Source organism: Dipodomys merriami, unplaced genomic scaffold, assembly GCF_024711535.1.
Source record: "Dipodomys merriami isolate MVZ:Mamm:240054 unplaced genomic scaffold, mDipMer1.0.p SCAF_1061, whole genome shotgun sequence".
NCBI classification, from domain to species: domain Eukaryota; kingdom Metazoa; phylum Chordata; class Mammalia; order Rodentia; family Heteromyidae; genus Dipodomys; species Dipodomys merriami.
The window spans coordinates 43,861-64,418 of NW_027202340.1; the positions used below are offsets into that span (position 1 = coordinate 43,861).

The 20,558-nt window shown below is 41.4% G+C and overlaps 1 pseudogene; it reads left to right on the forward strand.

Moving 5' to 3' along the window:
* The first annotated feature begins 405 nt into the window (after positions 1–405).
* Positions 406–1,166, forward strand: LOC138814688 (insulin-like growth factor-binding protein 3 pseudogene; annotated as a pseudogene).
* The last annotated feature ends 19,392 nt before the right edge of the window (positions 1,167–20,558 follow it).

The following is a 20,558-nucleotide window of genomic DNA, read 5'->3' on the forward strand; positions in this document are numbered from 1 at the left end:
ACACACACACACACACACACACCACCACCACCACCACCACACACACATACACATACATCATAGCCTCTTCAACTATTGGTGTTGGGAAAACTGGATATCCATAGACAGAAAACTAGAAGTGGATCTCTGCTTGCACTAACATCAATTCAAAATGGATTAAGTACATTAAAACCAGACAGAATAAGGGTGACATTAGAACTTATAGGTACTGAGGTGCGATATGGGCAGCTGCACGGCCCAGTACCGGTAGTTGCGCTCCAGATCCCGCAATCTCGCACCGCGTGCCTCCTCCCCATAACCACTTACTCCAGTTGGCCACTGCGATGGGCACCATGCATCTGGCGCGCCCCACGCTCTGGGTAGCTCTGCTCACTGTCCTGGCCCTGTTCCTTGGGCCGCTGGTGATGTGGCCCCGTCGTGTGCTGAGAGTCCTGCAATACGAACTCGCTGGCCCAGTGCACACCTCCGCCTGCCGCGCCCGCGTGTGCTGAGCTGGTGTGCGAGCCAAGCTGTGGCTGCTTCCTGACATGCACACTGCGGGAGGGCCAGCCATGCCGTGTCTACACCAAACCCTGCAACTAGGGGCACAGCTGCCAGCTGCCAATGGCTGAGCCACGCCTGCTTCAGGCACTGCTGTATGGCCGCGGGTTCTGCGCCAACTCCAGCGTTCCTGGCCACCTGAACGCCTACCTGCTGCCTGTGCCCTCTGCCTCAGGAAATGCTAGTGAGTCTGAGGAGGACCAAGGCAAGGGTAGCCTGCCCCGCCCAGCACACTAGGGTGCCTGATTCCAAGTTCCATTCCATTCACTCAAAGCTGGATATCATCAAGAAAGTTCCCGTGAAGAACTACCAGCGCTACAAAGTCGACTATGAGTCCCAGAGCACGGACACCCAGAACGTCTCCCCAGAGTCCAAACGGGAGACAGAATATGGTCCCTGCCTTAGAGACATGGAAGATATTCTGAATCACCTGAAGTTCTTCAATGTGCTGAGTCCCAGGGGTGTGCACATCCCCAATTGCGACAAGAAAGGACTTTATAAGAAGAAGCAGTGTCGCCCCTCCAAAGGCAGAAAGCTGGTGCATGGAGAAGTATGGTCAGCCCCTCCCAGGCTTCAACAGCAAGGGCACGCATGATGTGCACTGCCTCGGCATGCAGAGGCAGTAAACCTCACTGCATCAGTTTAATTGTAGCTCCAATACACTTTACTTTGCACAAAAGACTGCCATGGACAGAAAAACACCTGGCTAAAGCCTCAACTTATATTTCTTTTTGTGAGGAACTGTTTTTTGTGTTTTTTTAAAAAGAAAATCCAAGGTTAGACAGAGATTTTTGAAATGTCTATTGTTCCTTTAAATGGTAAACTTGAGCATATTTGCACTTTTCAGTAGTCAGAAAAGAAAATATTTCTCTGTTGCTTTCTGTAAAATAACATACTCCTGCCGAAAGCAGCGGACTTGATCCCCTTCTAGAATCCTCTCCATATCTGCCCACTGGAACAGCTAACCTTCCACCTCCCTCACTTCAGTGGCTATTGTAGAAGACATCTCCTCGTTGCCCTTCACCCTGCTCAGGCCTCATGGAGAACAGGAAAGTCAGAAACTCCAGTCACCTGGCCATCTCTACCATACACGAGACCCCTGGCCATCCTGGTCCTATCTTTGATTCCAAGGCCTGGACCCCTGGGCCACAAAGTTTCTTCATTATCTGCAAGTGACTTGATCTGCTTGGAAAATACTGGAGAGATTGAGGTGGAATCTTAACTGACCAAGAAAGTTCTATAAAACTGACCAAAAAAGTTCTAGCACATTCTGGGAAACTTGTAAATGCAAATTTTTCTGACCTCCCTCCATCAGGCAGCTTTTCAAGGATGGAGCCCAGTGGAAGGCCCAGGGTTGCCTTGGCTGTGGTCCAGCAGGGCATGGGGGAGGCTGGGAGTGTACCCCACACCTCACAGGCCTCACAAATAATGGAGTAATCGCTTTGGAGGCAACAAAAACAGAATATTTTCTAATTTAACTTCTAGTTTGGGGTTGAGGATAATAAGCTATTCAAAGGCAAAAGTTTATTTTCACCCCTCATCTTCATTCTTGACCTAAGAAAACAATGGTGTTTAATGTTGTCTAAACAGGAAAGATGAACAGCTTGTTGAGAGAGCCTCATAGGGACACTGGGAACACATAGAGAATAACTTGTGTTTGTTGAACTTGGAGTCCAACTTATAATTTATAATTCACACATATATGCAGAGAGAGAGAGATATGTTCTCAATGCTTAACATTATATACAGCATAGCCCAACTATAATAGGATCCATACTAGATAATCCTAGATAGTGTTATAGATACTAGAAGGTGTAACTATGGCTGTGACCAGGAGAGGACACTCAGTCCAGTGGGGATTTTCTCTCCCCAAGGCCAAACCCATGGCAGTATTTGGTGTGGGGCAATTGTCGTGCCCTACACTGCTCTCCTTAAGAACAAAAAGAGGTCTCAAGACAGTCTGCCTACCTCTTACAAGCTTTCCTTTATTTTTTAAATTTTTTGGGGGGGAAAGTATTTTTGAAAAGTTTAGTCTTGCGATGTATTTATAAAAGTAAATAAAGATTTTACCATTAAAATAATAATTAAAAAAAAGAACTTATAGGTACTGGCAGGAACCTCCTGAATAGAATCCCGGGGCACAACAGGAGAGAGACACAACAAATGGGCCTCCATCAAAGGAAAAAACCTTACACAGGCTAGGTATATAGCCACTAAACTAAAAAGACAGGGAACAAATTGGGAAAAGATATTTACCTGCAATACATCAGACAAAGGGCTAATTTGCAATGTATACATGGATCTCAGAAAACTACCCCTCCCAAATCTAATAAACCAATCACCAAATGGGCAGAGGAGCTAAGGAGAGACTTCTCAGAAGAAGAAGGAAGAACGGCAAAGAAACATATCAGGAAAGGTTCATCATCCCTGGCCATAAAGAAAGTATATATCAAAGTAATCCTGAGATACCATCTTATCCAAATATATTGAATTCAGACAACAAATGTTGGTGGGGAAGTGGAGATACTAGAAAATGACAAGGACTTTTGTACAACCATGTTCCTTGCTGCTCAATTCACAGTGACAAGAAATGTACACAACCCAGATGCCCCACAATAAATGAATGGAACCAATAGTTATGCTATCTATATACAATGAAATTTTAAAGAGCCATTAGAAAGGATAAAATAATGTCATTTGCAGGGAAATGGATGACACTAGAATAAATCATGTTAAGAAAGTTAAGCCAACATCAAATTGACAAATGGTAAATGTCTCCCTGATATGTGGAAGAAAGGTTTAAAACACAATGGAATATGACATACTGTGCAGGACTCTAGGCATCATATACCGTAAGAACAGAAGAGGAAGCCTTTGGCGAAAATCACTAAGTTGTAATACCCAAGCACCTTTTCTATATAATACTATATATATATATATATATATATATATATATATATATATATAGAATTGAATTGAATAGAATTGCAATGATAAGGAAACAAAGGAACTTTTCTTAATCTGTCTTTTAATTTTCTGATTAGTCTGTATTCTTCACCTAATATACAGGGAAGATGGGGGAAGGGCACAGAATTAGTGGGAACTGGTGAAAAATTGCAGCAGCAGAGCCCTCTGGCTGTACTGGACATTGATGAAAGTGAACCATGCAAGTCGAGGTTCAAGATGGGAGGGAGGGTATGGAAGAGAATCGGGGAACAGATAAGATTATGTAAAAGGAAGTAAATGTACTAGTTACCTGACATACAGAAAGGTAACGCTGCACTGTATCACCGCTAAAACATTTGTTTTCAAAAGAAGAGACTTCCCAAATGACAACGTAGGAGAATAGAAAAATACAGAGCAGATAATTCTTTTTTTATGTCCTTGGTACCTGATAGATTCAATCAATAGCTAATGTCCTACCAACTGAGTCATACATCTAACCCCAAAAGTCCTTACAATATTAAAATTTTTCATTGATTTATTCATATTTTCTATTTACTTTGTGGTTTGTGTGTGTGTGTGTGTGTGTGTGTGTGTGTGTGTGTGTGTGTGTGTGTGTGTGTGTGTGTGTGTGTGTGTGTGCATGTAAGAATTGGAGTTTGATCGCAGGATCTAGGTGTTATCCCTGAGCTTCGTTTTTACTCAAGAGTACACTATACCACTTGAGCCAAAGCTTCACTTCTGTTTTTCTTGAACAGTTTATGGGAGATAACAGATTCACAGAGACGTTTTTGCACCTCTAGATGCAAATCATCATCTTCAGATCTTAGCCTCTAGAGTAGGTAGTATTACAGGCATGAGTCAAGGCTTATGGCTTATGAATTGTTGTCCCTTTTTTAAAAAGCTGGTGCCAGTGGCTCATGCCTGTAATCGTAGCACCACAGGAGGCTGAGATCTGATAATTGAGGTTAAAGAAAACCTAGGTAAGAAAGTCTGTGAGACTATTATCTCATAAACTGGTTAGCAAGAAACCAGACGGGGCAGTGGCTCAAACTGGTAGAGTGTTAGCCTTGAGCACAAAAGAACAGGGACTGTCCCCAGGCTCTGAGTTCAAGCCCCACATATTAAAGAAAATGTAAAAAAAATTGCAAATACTTGTAATCTCAACATCCTCAATTAGTGGTTCATTTAAAGTTAATTTGCATCTCACTTTGTACGTATTTGAGGGGGAACTAAACATTAAAAAAAATGAGCAGCTGGGTTCAAGTGGCTCATGCCTGTAATCCTACCTTTTCAGGAGGCTGAGAAATGAATATGGTGGTTTAAAGACAACTTGGGCAGAAAAGTTTCCATGAGACTGCTATTTCCAATTAACCACTAAAAAAACAAGAAATGGCACTGTGGTTTAAACTGGTATGGGCAAAAGAGTTCTGGGACAATACCCATGCCCTGTGCTCAAGTCCCATGTCTGAAGGAAAAATTGAAATCAGGGATGGGAAGTTGGCTCAGTGCTAGAGTGCTTGCCTTGCATGTTGAAACTTTGGGATCAATTCCTCAGTACCACATAAGCAGAAAAAGCCAGAAGTGGCACTGTTGCTCAAGTGGTAGAGTGGTAGCCTTGAGGTGAAGAGCTAAGGGACAGTTACCAGGCCAGAGTTCAAGATCCATGGTGGATAAAAAACAAACAATCAAAGATAGTTCAAACATTTAAATGATGTGCACAATAGACTATACACTAAAGATGAAAGATTAAATTAATGAATTAATAATTAAAATGAACAACATTGTTTCGATTTTGTAAGTGGTGACTATAGCAGACAAAGTGATAAGAAATAATGATTCATTTCTAACCACTCATATTGTTTTAAACTCATTTACTACTTTTAAACTAAAGGGGCACATAAGTATCATTTTACAGAAAAACAAAAGTTGTACATGTATTTCAGCCTGAATTTCACATTTTATAATTTTCTTTTTAGTAAACCATCAGTATATTTTCATATAAAATACCTGTAATCCTTTTATTTAGTACTTATCATTCCAGTATTTGATTATATCATAATTCCTCCCTTAATTTTTTCATATCTTTTCCTCATTTCTATACTAGCAGTTAAATTAAGGGCTTCTGCACTTAAGGTAGGTCCTCTAAAAGGTGAGCTACACGCCTGCTCTTTTTGCTTTAGTCACGTTTGTTTTTGTTGGTCATGTGGCTTGAACTCTGGGCCTGGAGACTGTCCTTGCACTCTTCAGATCAAGGCAAGTGCTCTACTGTTTGAGCCACAGTGTCACTTCTGATTTTCTGGTGGTTTAATGGAAATAAGAGTCTCACAGACTTTCCTGCCTAGACTGCCTTTGAACTGTGATCTTCAGATCTCAGCCTCCTGAGTAGCTAATATTCAAGGCATGAGGCACCTGCACACAGCTCTGCTTTAGCCTTATTTTTTTGTGGGGGAGGGGGTGAATTCTGGGCCTGGCCACTGTCCCTCAGCTCAAGGCTCAAGGATAGCACTCTACCACTTGAGCCACAGTTCCACTTCTGGCTTTTTTTTATTCTGCTTATGTGGTACTGAGGAATGGAACACAGGGCCTCATGCATGCAAGGCAAGCACTCTATCACTGAGCCACCTTCCCAGCCCTGCTTTATCCATTCTTATGGCAGGGTTTTCTGTTTATGACCAGGCCAACATGGTCCACAATCCTTTTTTATCTTTTCTGAGTAGATGAAATATAAAGCACAAAGCATTTGGTTCAGATATTGATTGAGATCCAATATTGTGAATGTTTCCCTGGGCTAGCCTCAAATCATAATCCTCTCTGTATCAGTCAAGACCCAGCAGCTAGCATTACATGTATGAGCTCCCATGCATGGCTCAAATTTCTGACAATTAAACATATGAACAAAGTTTTAATAATTTTAAATGTTTAATTTGAGGACAATGAGTGCTTTTAATTGTCTAATTTCAAATTTCACCAAAAAAACCAAATATTAACTTTTGATTTCCTAGATTAAATAAGCATATAAACTTTAAAAAGCAATTAGCTATTTAAAGAAAAAAAGCTAGGGCTGAAAAGGTGGCTCAGTGGTAGAGCGCATGCCTTGCATCCCTGAGGCCCTGGGTTCGATTCCTCAGCACCACATAAGCAAAAAGAAAAAAGCCAGAAGTGGCGCTGTGGCTCAAGTGTTAGAGTGCTAGCTTTGAGCTGAAGAGCTGAGGGACAGCACCTAGGCCCAGAGTTCAGGCCCCACGACTGTACTCCCCCCCCCAAAAAAAAAAGCTAAACAGTAATCATTCTTACCACTGTAACTTTGGACTTAACAACTTGTCAAACATTGTTTACATCATAGTTGGTTTTTATTGGCAGTATATTCCATAAACGGATCATGCCACCCCCAATATCGATGGCAAAACAGCCTATATGCACAGGACTGAAAGCCAGGCTGTAGGCCATCACACCATCCATGCTCTTATATCTGATTTGCTTTGGAAACAGGATTATTCTTCCATTCTTTCTACAAAATTGCATGATTAGCAAGCATGATTTAGAATGAGAGTGGCATCATAATTCATGTTCCAAGTAGGAGTCTTGGTTTCTGTATATCACTCCCATAAATCTACATACTCGACTTGGATTTATTGTTTCAATGTTGTCTTATTTGTAATCTTCTATATTGTATTGAACCTTTATACGTAAACACAGAGCTTCTCTTTCTCCTATTATTGCTATTGTTTCCTTTACTGATAGCTCATGTACATTTGGGAAATAATGAACAGCATGTACACTCACAAAAAGAATGTTTTAAGAACCTTCTTCCCATTTAAAATTCGCCTTAATTTACAGAGAACTTACAAAGTTTGAACACAATGTACTCATGTATAATGTATTTGTAAGCAATATAAATTTCATATTTTCTCTTTACTAAGTTGTCTCTGAAACACGTGTTACCTCAGGTCCAAAGGTGCCCTAGTGTTATTTCAGTGAAGCCAGAAAACTTTCATTATAACTCAAGCAGCACCATTGATTGTTACTGAAAGTAACCGTTACAGGATGTGGAAACTGAACCCAGGAGAAGAATGGAACATAGAGGAATAACAAAGTTCAACTTAACTTGTGCTTTCCTTTTTACTGTACAAGAAAAGTATCGCAAGGCTTGAAGGAAAATGTCCCTGGCTTTTCTGAGTGTGCTCATTACTCATATAAAATTTTTCTGTAAACTTCTAGTTGAGAGTATTACAAAAGGAAATAATGTATCATTTGAAGGCCAGCATAAAACAAAAGGAAATAACGTTGTTTTAAAAGTGTTCTCCTGCAAAGCAACAAAGAAATAATCTTATAAATGCGTTAGAAACACAAGCATGAAAGAAACGAAAACATTTAAATACATATTTAAGGGTTCGTTTTCTTAACATCACATTATCTGACCTTTTCCGCTTGACTTATACCTATACTAGATATTGCAAATAAGGGAAACCATGGGACCTATGTTTCTTTGCGCCTGGCTTACTTCACTTAATATAATTTTTTCCAAGCCTTTCCATTTCCTAATAAATGGGGAAATGTCATTTTTTCTGATGGAGGCATAGAATTCCATTGTTTATATATACCACATTTTCTTGATCCATTCATCTACTGAGGGGCATCTGGGTTGGTTCGATATCTTAGCTTTGGTAAATAATGCTGCAATAAACATAGTTCTGCTGGTAGCATTAGTGTGGTCTTGTTTGTAAACGTTTGGGTAAATGCCCAAAAGTGGGATTGCTGGGTCATAGGGGAGATGTATGTGAAGTCTTTTGAGGAACCTCCATACTGCTTTCCAAAGTGGTTGAACAAGTTTACATTCCCACCAACAATGAAGTAAGGATCCTTTCTGTCCACATACCCTCCAGCATCTGTTGTTGTTAGAGTTCTTGATTTTTGCTGTTCTAACTGGTGTGAGGTGATATCTCAATGTTGTTTTGATTTGCATTTCTCTTATGGCTAGGGATGTTGAACACTTCTTCATGTGTCTATTGGCCATCCTTCTTTCTTGTTCAGAGAAGCTTCTCTTTAAGTCTTTCGCCCACTTATTTATTGAGGATTTGTTGTTGGGTGGTTTAATTTTTTGAGTACCAAGTATGTCCCTCCCCCACAGTGTAACCCCCGCTTTCACTATATTTGATGTCAGTATAACATGTGGAGGAGATGGCGACAAACAAGTCGTTTAAGGGTACAGGTGGACCTGTTGCAACAATGAGAAGTACAAAATGTCATGTCAAAACCAGCTTTACAATGTCGGTGGGGGGGGGGGAGGGGGGTATGATTGGGTGGGGGGCGGGGGGAGGCTGGGAAGGGAGGTGAAGGGTAAACAAAGGAGGAGGCTGCAATGCTTGGTAAGAAATGTATTCATTATCCTCCCCATGTAATTGTAACCCCTCTGTACAGTATGTTCTCAAATATAATAAAATAAAATATAAAAAAAGTGTTCTGCAAAGGAACAAAGACATGGAGGTTTAAAATGACTTATGGAAGGATATTTCTCTCCTGAGATGATTCTCTTGATGTAGGAGAAAGTTATCAATTCCTTTGTTCTGGCCCTGAGATCTCCAGAATATAAAGATTCCAAAAAAGCAGGATCCAGTGTGTATGATCGGCAAAGGAGCCTCTTCTCTGACCAGTACTCCTTTAAAGAGGGTCCCAAAGAAATATCTGGGATTTTTGTTTGCTTGTTTGTTTAGTTTCTGCTGGTTCTGGGGCTTGAACCTAGAGGCTGGATCCTGTCCCTGAACAGTTGTCTTTCCTGCCCACCTGCCTCCAAAGCTGTTACTCTACTGCTTGAGCCAAAACTCCACTTCTGGTTTTATGGTGTTCAATTTGCGATAAGAGTTTGACAGACTCTCCTGCCTGGTTTGGCTTTGACTTAAAATAGTAAGAAAGCTAAGTGACATCAATTGTATAGTCTTCTCTTTGGAACAAAAATATTAGATGAAGTTCATTATAAAGCTAATATTTGACAATGTTTAAAGGAAGAGAATATGTCTAGCAAAGAAGCCATAACTTAAATAACTCAGCAAAATAGGTGCACTGAATCATTTTGAAATTATTTTTTAGGCTTGGGAAGATTATTGATATTGTCCTTCCTTTTGGGGAAACTTAAGGTAATATTTGGACTTTTTGTTGGTTGTGGGGCTTAAACTCAGAACCTGGGCAGACTCCCTAAGGACTTCAGCTCATGTTGAGTGCTCTACTGCTTAAGCTACACCACCACTTCTGGGTTTCAGGTGGTTAATTGAAGATAAGGGTCTCATGAACATTCCTGACCAGGCTGGCTTTGAACCACAATCCTCTGGTCTCAACCTCCTGATTAGCTAGGATTACAGGCGTGAACCACCAGCACCTAGCTCATTTTTGCGCTTATGTGCACTGAATGACACTATGCAGACAAATAATGGAAATTTGAATGAAATGATGGCATTGCAGCTTTTCAGAAAATTTGAGGTAGCAATAAATATGTCCTCCTTTCCATGTTGTTTCATTAATGACTCATAAGCTATGGCATCCTTACATTAACATCTTCTGCCATCTTTTTAGGTGTACTTAGTATCAGGAAATGTTCATAGAGAAATATAGAAAGATTCAGATTTTTAGAAAGCAAAGAAGATATGGTATGAAAGAACAGCACAGAAGGAGATACAGTTATTGCACAGAAATTAAGAAGTTGTCTAAGAGATTTAGAATGCTAAACACACCGAGGAATAAGACTAGTTGATAACTATTTATTCAAAAACCAAAAATGGTTCTCTAAAAAAATTCTGGTATACCTTAGTTACTATCATTTATTCATTATCTCTGGAATTATTCCTTCTTTTCTGTCACAACCGTTACTTTGCTTCTGCCGTTTTGGTGCCATAAATGACCAAAAATATTTCCAAATCTCACTTAGAGTACACTTCTCATTGTGATTAGCAGTGACCATTCAAAAACCTGGAATCTTTGAATTTCCAGAATTAATCTTCACCTGACATCTAAGCACATTCAAGCCATTAATTGCTGTGACCTAATGAACAAAACTCTTTCTTCAAAACAATATCCTAATATAAGTGAAGTACATGAATTAGGGACTATTGTCAGGTGTCAGTATGGCAGCAGCAATATATATTCCAAGTATGGTTTCTTTATTTTGTATTTATTAACTAAATGTTTTTTTGTTTGTTTTGTTTTTGTTTTATGTATTTTGTTTTTGTTATTCAAGGGACTTAAACTCAGGGCTAGGGAATAATTCCTGAAATTTTTTTGCTCAAGTCTATCACTCTACCACTTGAGGCACATCACCACCTCCAGTGTTTTTCTGTTTATGTGGTACTGGGGAATTGAACTCAGGGTTTCATGCATGCTAGGGAATCACCGTATCATGAAGCCACATTCCCAGAGCCCTAAATGACTTTCTTAAGTTGACATTATATTTTCATTCCATAACTATGTACCATGATATTGGTACATATTTGGTACATACACCTGGCATAATATTGGCTATGTGGTAGAAAATTATGCAGAAAAAATACAATAAAATAAATCCAGTAAGGCTAGATTGTCAATGAATAACCCTCACAGGGCTTATCTCATGGAGATATATCAACACGCTGAGTGAGACTGCTCCTGACCCACAACCCACCTCCAGAACCAGAATGAGTAGGCCATCTTGGGTTCCAGCCACATGGGGATGTTGGGCCACCTCCTATAGCACCCATTCAGCCAGTTTCTGAGAGAGAGAGTGAGAGTGAGAGAGAGAGAGACAGAGAGACAGAAAGACAGAGAAAGTGTGAGAGAGAGAGAACCAGAATTACAGTAAAATCCAGTGCTACTGGCTTAGAACTCTAATCCTAACTAAACAGAAGGCTGAGATATGAGGATCAGGGTTCATAGACAACCCAGGCAGGAACATCTGTGAGAATCTTATCTCCAATGAACCACCAGAAAAGTGGAAGGGGCACTGTGGGCTCAAGTGATAGAGTGCTAGCCTTGAGCTGAAGAGCACAGGAACAGTGCCCAATCCTAGAGTTCAAGACCCACGACTGAAAAGAAGTGGACTTCCCACCACAAGAATTGGACTGAATAGCACCCATTGTCCTAGGGATCATGGTAGAGAAGTCAGGCCGAGGTTCCTGTAAACTTGAGGTCATAAGTAGGTCACCTGGCTTCTCTGTGCCTGTTTCCCTAGCTGCAAAACTTAACAAAGTGAAGGATCCCCTTCCTCATGGGGATAGGTTAATAATGAAAGATAGCCATGTTTCGGTTCATAATCCCACACCTGATGTACGATTAATAGCAGGTCCCACCTGAGCCCTTTCTGGTATCTTCTTGTCATATGCTCACAAAATTGCCAAAACCTTATCTGAAGGCCGCTCCCTCTCTGCCTAGATGTTTTCCACAGATCTCTCTGTATAAATCCCTTGTTTCCTCACAACTGTCCTGTGAGGAGAATGAGGTCCATTGGTTGAGGCCCTACCAAGAGCTTCATTTGTGGTCAAGAATCGGCTGCTGTGGACTGAGTTTGGGATAATGCATCTAAATCAATGACTGAGCAAGGTGCCACAGGTCTACCATCCCAACTAGAGAGGACCAGGCCTGGTGGAGCATATCTTTCACAGGAGGACCGCATTCCAACTCAGCCTGAGCATATATTTTCTATCTCAGAAATGCTCAAGGCAGAAAGTTTGCTCATCAGAGCCAGAAGAGGAAACAAGCAGGGGGTTCATGTTGCCCGCAGAGGGGTGTTTGACCCGGGTTGAGTTGGTGTTGGGGCAGCCACTCACCTGTGTTGCTGAGCGAAACTGTTGGCAGCTGCTCCAAGTGGGGCAGCAGCGATGACAGCATCATTGCGGACACATGGGCCCAGAGCAGATCACTAGGTGCAGGGAGCAGGTTGGGGATTTAGGCCTGCTGGGAGCACGCCATTGCCTGAGGTTTGAAACCTGGCACCACATGAAAGGAGGGAAGGGGCCGGATTTCGGTGGGAACATCAATTTCCTACTATACTCTAGTCACCTCGAGTCTCTTCCTCACCACTCAGCCACCTCTACCTTCTTCAACTACTGGTAGTGGTGTAAATTAACAGAGGGAATCCCAGTGCTACCTGGCAGCATGGAATGTGGGCGTGGCCAGCATTGTATCCCATTGGTCAGAAAGAAACAAGAAAGAATGGGGGTGTGGCAAGAATCCTGTAAAGCAAGCAGAATGGGTGAGTGTCAACAGGCCATGCTGGGGCAAATTGAGGTGACAGGATGTTCCCAGGACTTGACAAGGAGCCCCAGGGGTTAACAAAATAAAAACAGAATGACATGCAGATGGCAGTATGCTAATAAATATATATCTTTATAGAGCACCAGAGATGTCTACACATTATTCAGTCATATAGACTATATTCCTACGAATTCCTGAGTATTCATTATGCATCCATTTAAATAATGTTATTGTTTAAATCCTTAAATTATTAATGAAAGTACTCAGTGTTCTAAAATTATTGTGTTCCTGTAAGTAATAATATTCTTTTAATGCTTCATAAATATTAAATACAATCAACCAGCCTTCTGAAATGATGCCGTTTAATTTCGTAGGATAATCATGCACGATGAACTCATTCAACGGTGACATTGACAAAATTCCAAAGGTGTTCCTTTGGATGGGAGCCAGTTTCTTAGTATCTCTTGCCATTGGTTGGTGTCAGGACGGGAATTCGAAATGAGGGCCTATGTTGCCACATGGGCAAAGGTTCCCTGATAGTCTGTCAGCCTTCAGCCATGCAAGGTGAAGTACCCTTTGCAACAGTGTCATTCAGACCCAGAAGTGTCACTGCAAAGGAAGAAAACATAAAAGACCATATTTTTTCTGTGCATTGTTTTCCTTGCAAGACCTGGGGTTCTAGGATCACAGGAGCACCTGTGTGTCCAGTGGCTTCACCCCATCTTAGGGTGATTAAATATGAGGCAGACTTGCCACGACCTGAGTTCAAGCCTCATGCTGAGAAAAATACAGCTCCCTGGCTTGCAATTCACACAGTTTTTTCTTACAGGCTTTGGATTTGAACTCAGGATCTGGGTAAATCTGCAGCTATGTGGTTAAAGGGGATGGTCACCTTACATGAAGATAAAAATTCAGGCCTGTTCACTAGACCTGAATTCAAGACCCAGCCCTGGAAATCATACTATATATATATATATATATATATATATATATATATATATATATATATATATATATATATATATATATATATTAAAGTTAAGATTTATACTTACTCATTGATGTTCAGTCCATACATGTTTGGTGTGTTCCTTGTATCTTTTGTTTTATTCATTTATTTACCATTCTGTTTATTACATTGATGACAACCTATCACAGAACATCTAGATTTGTAGAAATGTTCTCCATCATGCCTGACCCCCAGGATTCTCAGAGAAAAGGAAAAAAATTTTCACACTCTCTTTCTTACTCCATGATCCACTTGTTGGTAGTGCTGCAATCTGAACTGGGGGGAGAGCAAAACCAATTGGCCAATCAGTCATGGTGTTCATATGAACCTGTGAGCAACTAAGGAGTGTGGCCAATCCCAGAATCTGACATTGATCCCCAGGGTGGTCCACTATAGTCAGAAATTCATAATTTAAACATAGGATCTATATTGACATACATGTGTGGACAGCATCTTGTGTTCAATGCAATTATTCTCCTTATTTTGTCTCTAATTCATGGAGGTATTGTGTATTTTAATAAGAATGGTGACAGGTATAACTGTTTTGACATGGATGCCAACCTGTTCCCATGGTTGCAGAGTTGTCTATGCATTCTCCCTAGTATTTGAGACCCAGGACTTTCACAGGAGAGGATAAAAGATACGACTGGTTTCTGATATCAGAATAAATCTTTTGTCAGTGCTGGGATTTGAGCTCAGATCTGGGTAACTCTGTTGCACTGTGGGGGAAGGGGAAGCTCACCATCTTTGAAGACTAGAATGTCAGGCCTGGTGCAGGGCCTGATTTGAAGGCCCAGCACAGGACAAAATAGCAAGCCCACCTTTTTAACATAGGATTTCTCTTTACCTACAGTTTCGGTTTGCATCTTGCATTCAGTGTAGTTATTCATTCTATTTTCTGTCTTATTCATGGAGTTATTGTGTATTTTATTGCATATGGTTACAGATATAACTGTGGTGACATGGATGACAACCTATTCCCATGGTTAAGAGTTGCCAATATAGGATTCTCCATCCCCAGTGAAACACAGGACAATCACAGGACAGGAAAACATGTGCCACTATAGGATTCTCACATCAGAATGAATCATTTGGTAGTGCTGGAATTTCAACTCAAAGACTAACAGGTCCAATTGGTGAATGGGTCATGGTGAGCACAACAGGCTGAGAGCCACTAAGGAACTAGGCCATTCCTGGGACCTGAGATGGAGCCTAGTTGGGACTAATGTAGTCATAAATTCAGAATTAAACAGTGGATATATATTTCCAAACATGGGTGGGCAGCATCTTGCGTATGGTGTAGTCATTCTCTTTGTTTTGTGTCTTATTCAGTGATGTATTGTGTATTTCCTTGAGTATAGGATGACAGATATAACTGTGGTGAATTGGATGACAACCTACTCCCATCAGTATAGAGTCGCGTATACATTCTCCTTCCTAGCTGAGACCCAGATGTTGCACAATACAGGAAAACAGGTGCAACGACTGGCTTCTCACATCAGAGTGAATTTTGGGCAGTGCTGGGATTCGAACTTTGAGCCTAGGAGGCCCAACCGCCCAATGGGTCCACCTGATCACACCAGACTGTGAGCCACTAAGGAGCTGGGCCATTACCAGGAACTGAGATGGAACCCCAGGGAGACCAAAATTGTCCTCAATGATCATTGAAACCTGGAATGTATATGCACCTCCCTGTGTGGACTACATCGTACATTGAGTGTAGTTATTCTCTTTATTTTGTATGCTATTCGTGGGTGTATTGTATATTTTCTTGAGTATATGGTGACAGGTTTAACTGTGCTTATTCCCATGGCCACAGGGTGGCCCGTGCATTCTCCATCCCAGCTGAGATCCAGGACTTGCACAGGAAAGAAAACAGGTGCAAAGATTGACTTCTGACATCACGATGAATCTTTTGGCAGGACGTGGAATCTGAACTCGGGACCTAGCAGGACCAAGTGGCAAATGGGTCCACATGAGCACCCCAGCCTTTGGGACCTGCGATTGAGCCCTCTCCACCGAGGGGACAGCGGGGAGCACAATAGTCATCCATTCATAAGCTGAAGGTTGTATGCAAATAAGTACACATTTGCATAGAATAGAAGAGGTGGTAACCTGTGGTAGAATCTAATCTGTGTGACTACCGATTCTTGGATCTTTCCTGATGCCTCCATTTCATGACTGTGATGATTATTGTCATGCTTCATCAACTTCTTTACAAATAATCGATACCCCATGAGTCTTGCCTATCATTTCCTACTTGCATCATGCATGAACTACTCATTCAAGGATGAGATCGTTCACATTTTATGACTGATACCATGTCCAGAAACGAGTATCTCAGGCTCTACCACCATTCCATCAGCATAGGGGGGGCTGAATTCATGCCTCAGGCCTGGAAAAGGTATTCCTTATATACTTTTTTTTTTGGTCCACTCATATGCCTGAACACTGGGCCTGGGGATTGTCCCTCAGCTCTTCACCTCAAGACTAGTGCTCTACCTCTTGAGCCACAGCGCCACTGTCAGCTTTTTTTCTGCTTATGTGCTGCTGAGGAATCCAGCCCACGGCCTCATGCAGCCAAGGCAAGAGCTCTACCCCTGAGCCACCTTCCCAGCCATCCTTATATATACTTTAAAAATAGGATTTATTCTTCCATACAGATGTTCAGGCAATATTGTTTTGGTATGGTTATTTATTTTATTTCTTGTGTCATTCATTTATTTAGAATTTATTTTATTGTCTCTGATGAAACCTATACCATTTATTATATTGTTTACATCCTATCACACAGCATCTATATGTGAGATACGTTCTCCATCATGCCTGGCCGTGCCAGGATCTGAACTTTGTGCCTAGCAGGCACAATTCATGATTGGGTGAGTTTGAGCATGGCAGCCTCTAGCCAATGAAGATGTCAGGTGGTTCCCAGGCTCTGAGATCGACCCTCAGGTTTGTCCAAAACAACGATACATGGATAGGCAGATGGAGGTATACAAATAAATATATATATTGGTAAAGAGTTCCACAGCCATCTATCTATGATAAAATGAGACCTACTATGTTCCTACCAACTCTTAGGTATTTATTATACCACCATTGAAGGAATATTATTCTTTTTATGCTTAAAAACTATTAATTAAGCTCAATCAGCATTCCAGGATTATTGCATCCAATTTTTTGTATACCGATGTTTAAACTACTATTTCAATCAGTATTCCTATTCATAGGAATGAATCTCTTGTGATCTCTGGCGATTGATGTCAGGACTGCGATATGAACCCAGGGCCTATGTTGACAGGTAGGACTATGGCTTCACTGATACCTCACCAGCCACCAGCAATGGCAGGAATGGTCCACATTGCAGCTTTATCTTTCAGACCCAGGATGGTCACTGTCCAAAGGAAAAAATCATAAAACCCCAGCTCTCTGCAGCTCACCACTTTTTGTGCTTTCCAAATTGTTTTTCTTCCTGAAAGCCCTATGGGGCCAGGATCCCTGGATCGGCTATGGGTCCAGAGACTGCACCCCAGACAAGGGAGATCCAAGCTGAAGGAGAATTTCCACGACCTGTGTTCAAACCCCATGCTTGGCCAAAAATAATACATATATATATATATATATATATATATACATATATATATATACATATATATATATATACATACATACATACATATATATATATATATATATTTTTTTTTTTAACTAAATTAAAAAAATAAAGCTCCCTGGTTTGGAATTTCTGCCAGTTTTCTTTTCTAGCCTGGGATTTGAACTCAGGGTCTTGGTAAATCTGTAGCAATGTGAACGAAGAGTTGCCATTATTTGAGTTCAAACCCCATGCCAACCAAAAATGAAAAACTAAGTCACTGACCTCGGCAAGGGGAGGTAGTTGTGGAGATGGGAGGGAAGGGATGTTAGGGGAAAAACACAGGAGGGGTAAACAATGCTCAATAGGAAATGTACTCATTACCTTGCTCCTGGAAATGTAACCCCCCTGTATAACATTTTTACAATAAATAACATACAATAAAAAAGAAACATAGCAGTTCTCAGAGAAGACCTTTGCAGGTAAGGGAAGTTTGTTTGCATAGCTGTACAAAATTCAACACTGCTTTTTCAATGTTAAGTATGGAACTGAATAAATATAACTGCTTCCATCAAAAAAATTAAGTCACTGTCTTGGAACTAAGGCCAGTATTTCTGCCATTGCTAGTTTTCGAGCTCACCATCCAGGTAACTCTTTTGCACCATGGGTGAAGGCTAAGCTCATTGTCCTTGAGGAAAAGAAAATCAGGATACAGTTCCCAGAGCCTGAATGTCGGCCCTGCAAAGGGAAAAATATTTTTATGCATGTGTAATACATGATATATACTTATATATGTATGTTAATTTCATATTATGAATTTTATTATTAATTTTGCATTTTATTTTTCTTTGATTCATTTGATTATTGTATTTAGTATTATTATACACATAATATTATATTTTACACATCTATTATAAAATTATACACAACAATTTAGAGCATTGACTCATTTTAATTAATATTTTATTAAGTGTTGAAATATGATACATAATTAAATAGAAGCATTTGTCCCAGTCATCACATGTTTAGAGTCTCTCCTAAGTATGAGCTTAGAGTTCAAGCCAAAGACTAGCAAAAACAATTGAGCCTGGTGAGACATATTATTCTGGAACTCAGAGGAGGGCCGAGGTTATAGGTAAGAGGTAGGGTAGAGGGCAGGTGCTGGTGGCTCACCCCTGTAAGCTACTCAGGAGTAAGAGATCTGAAGATCCCAATTGCAAGCAGGAAAGTCAATATGAGATAGTTTTCAACAATTAAACACTCCAAAAGCCAGAAGTAGAGCTGTGGTTCAAGTAGTACAGTGCTAGCCTGGAGCATAAAACCTCAGGGATAGGATAGAATCCAGGCCCTGAATACAAACCTGAGGACTGGCACACACACACACACACACACACACACACACACACACACACACACACACCCAATATAGAGCATTTGCCAGTCAGCTTGCACAAGTTCCATCTCTAGCAACTCAATATTAAAAAAAATAAAGATGGAGAATAGAAGGAAAGATTTGCTCCAGGAAGTGATATAGCCAGTGCCAAAATTCCACAGTAGTTCTAATATGTGGGTACAAGACAAAGATCCTCAGGCAGAAGGTATAGCATGGGCAAAGGACCTGAGATGTACTGTAGATCAGGTGGTGTGAGTGGTATGAAGGTTATATGGCTTCAGAAATGTATGACAGGAAATTCAAGGCTGGGTCAATGTTGACTTGAATCCCAGGGCAGAGGGTGGGGTCCCAGAATGGCGCCCAGGGGAAGATTAGCTTGGCTTTTCGCCAGGGACCCAAAGCCATTTCCTGTGGTTGGAAACCTGTTTTCAGAGCTCCTGACCCACAGGCCTCCTTTGCATGGAGGAGTCAGGGCAAACACAGGAAAGAACTCTTGCTTTAGAAAAGCTTCTATCCCAATACCACCAGTGGCTCAACCCCTATAAATCATAGCTAGTCAGGAGACTAAGATAGAGATCGAGGGTCAAACCAGCTCAGGAGAGGAAAGTTAATGAGACTCTTCGTGCCAATTAACTACCAAAATCCAGAAAAGGAACTGTGGCTCAAGTGGTAAAGTGGTTACCTTAAAGGAAAAAGTTTAGAGACCAGAGCCCAGAGTTCAAGCCCCAATACTAGTACAGGAAAATTAAAGAAAAGATTTTAGGAGCTTCTATTCCACAGTGGGGTAAGGCGAGATGTCATCCTAGATCCTCACTAGGATGAGATGTGAGGATCACATTTCAAAGCCAGCCCAGGCAGAAAAGTCTGGGAGACTTTGATCTCCAAGGAACCTACAGAAAATCGGAGTTGCTCTGTGGCTCAAGTGCTAAGGTGAAGAGCTCAGGGACAGCAGCCAGGCCCAGAGTTCGAGCCACATGACCAACACCTGGTCTGTTTAGACCTTACTCTGTAACTCTAGGCAGAGTTCTTTCCAGTGACCACCTGAGGGTCCCCTAATGTCTAGGTGTCCTACAAGTCTTGGTAGCAAACTGTTTCTAGGTCATTGCCTACAGAGCAGGCCACAGTACCAGAAAAGTATCTAGCCTTGAGGCATTAAGATCATCAGAATGGCATCTGTCATGGGTGCAATGAGGATCAGAGCAGTAAATCACTGTCTCTGAGGACGGTTCTGAGCCAAGAGGGGCAGGAGCTACAAGATGTCACACCAGATAATGCCCAGTCACACGTGTATCACAAGAGTGCAAATTTGTCAGTCAGACCTTGGGCAGGTGTTGAGTTGGGCTCATAAAAGTATTGTAGGCTCAGGAATCCACAGCCAACTGGCTGCTGCTTGTAGCAGTCACTATCCCAGGAGTCTGAGGGCTGGCTGCTCTGCTTTTCTCATCAGTGCTTGGGGAAGGGGTGCAGATGAAGTTCTGCAATCATGGGCCAACTACCAAGGAGAAACCCTTGATCCTGTAGCCCCAAGTTGAGATCGATGGGCAGGTTCCATGGAACTTACTGCCATGGCTGATGCCCCTCAGCTCAAGAAGGACTTACGGAGAAACCACTTGATCTGGCTTGAGAGTTTACTGTGACTATGACTCAGGACTGCCCCCCAGTTTTAGCTCAGCTCATCCAGGTCAAAACTAATGCCCCCAAACCTTGAGGTACTGGCCATATCAATCTCTCATCCCCAGTAACCTGGCCCTGGAATCTAAAGTATATGTCTCTGTATTCTGGGAATCCAGAATTGTCTAGAAGGACCTGAGAGGCCCAGCTGTGGCCAGAAGATAGATTTGCCTATGATAAGGTATGTTGACATT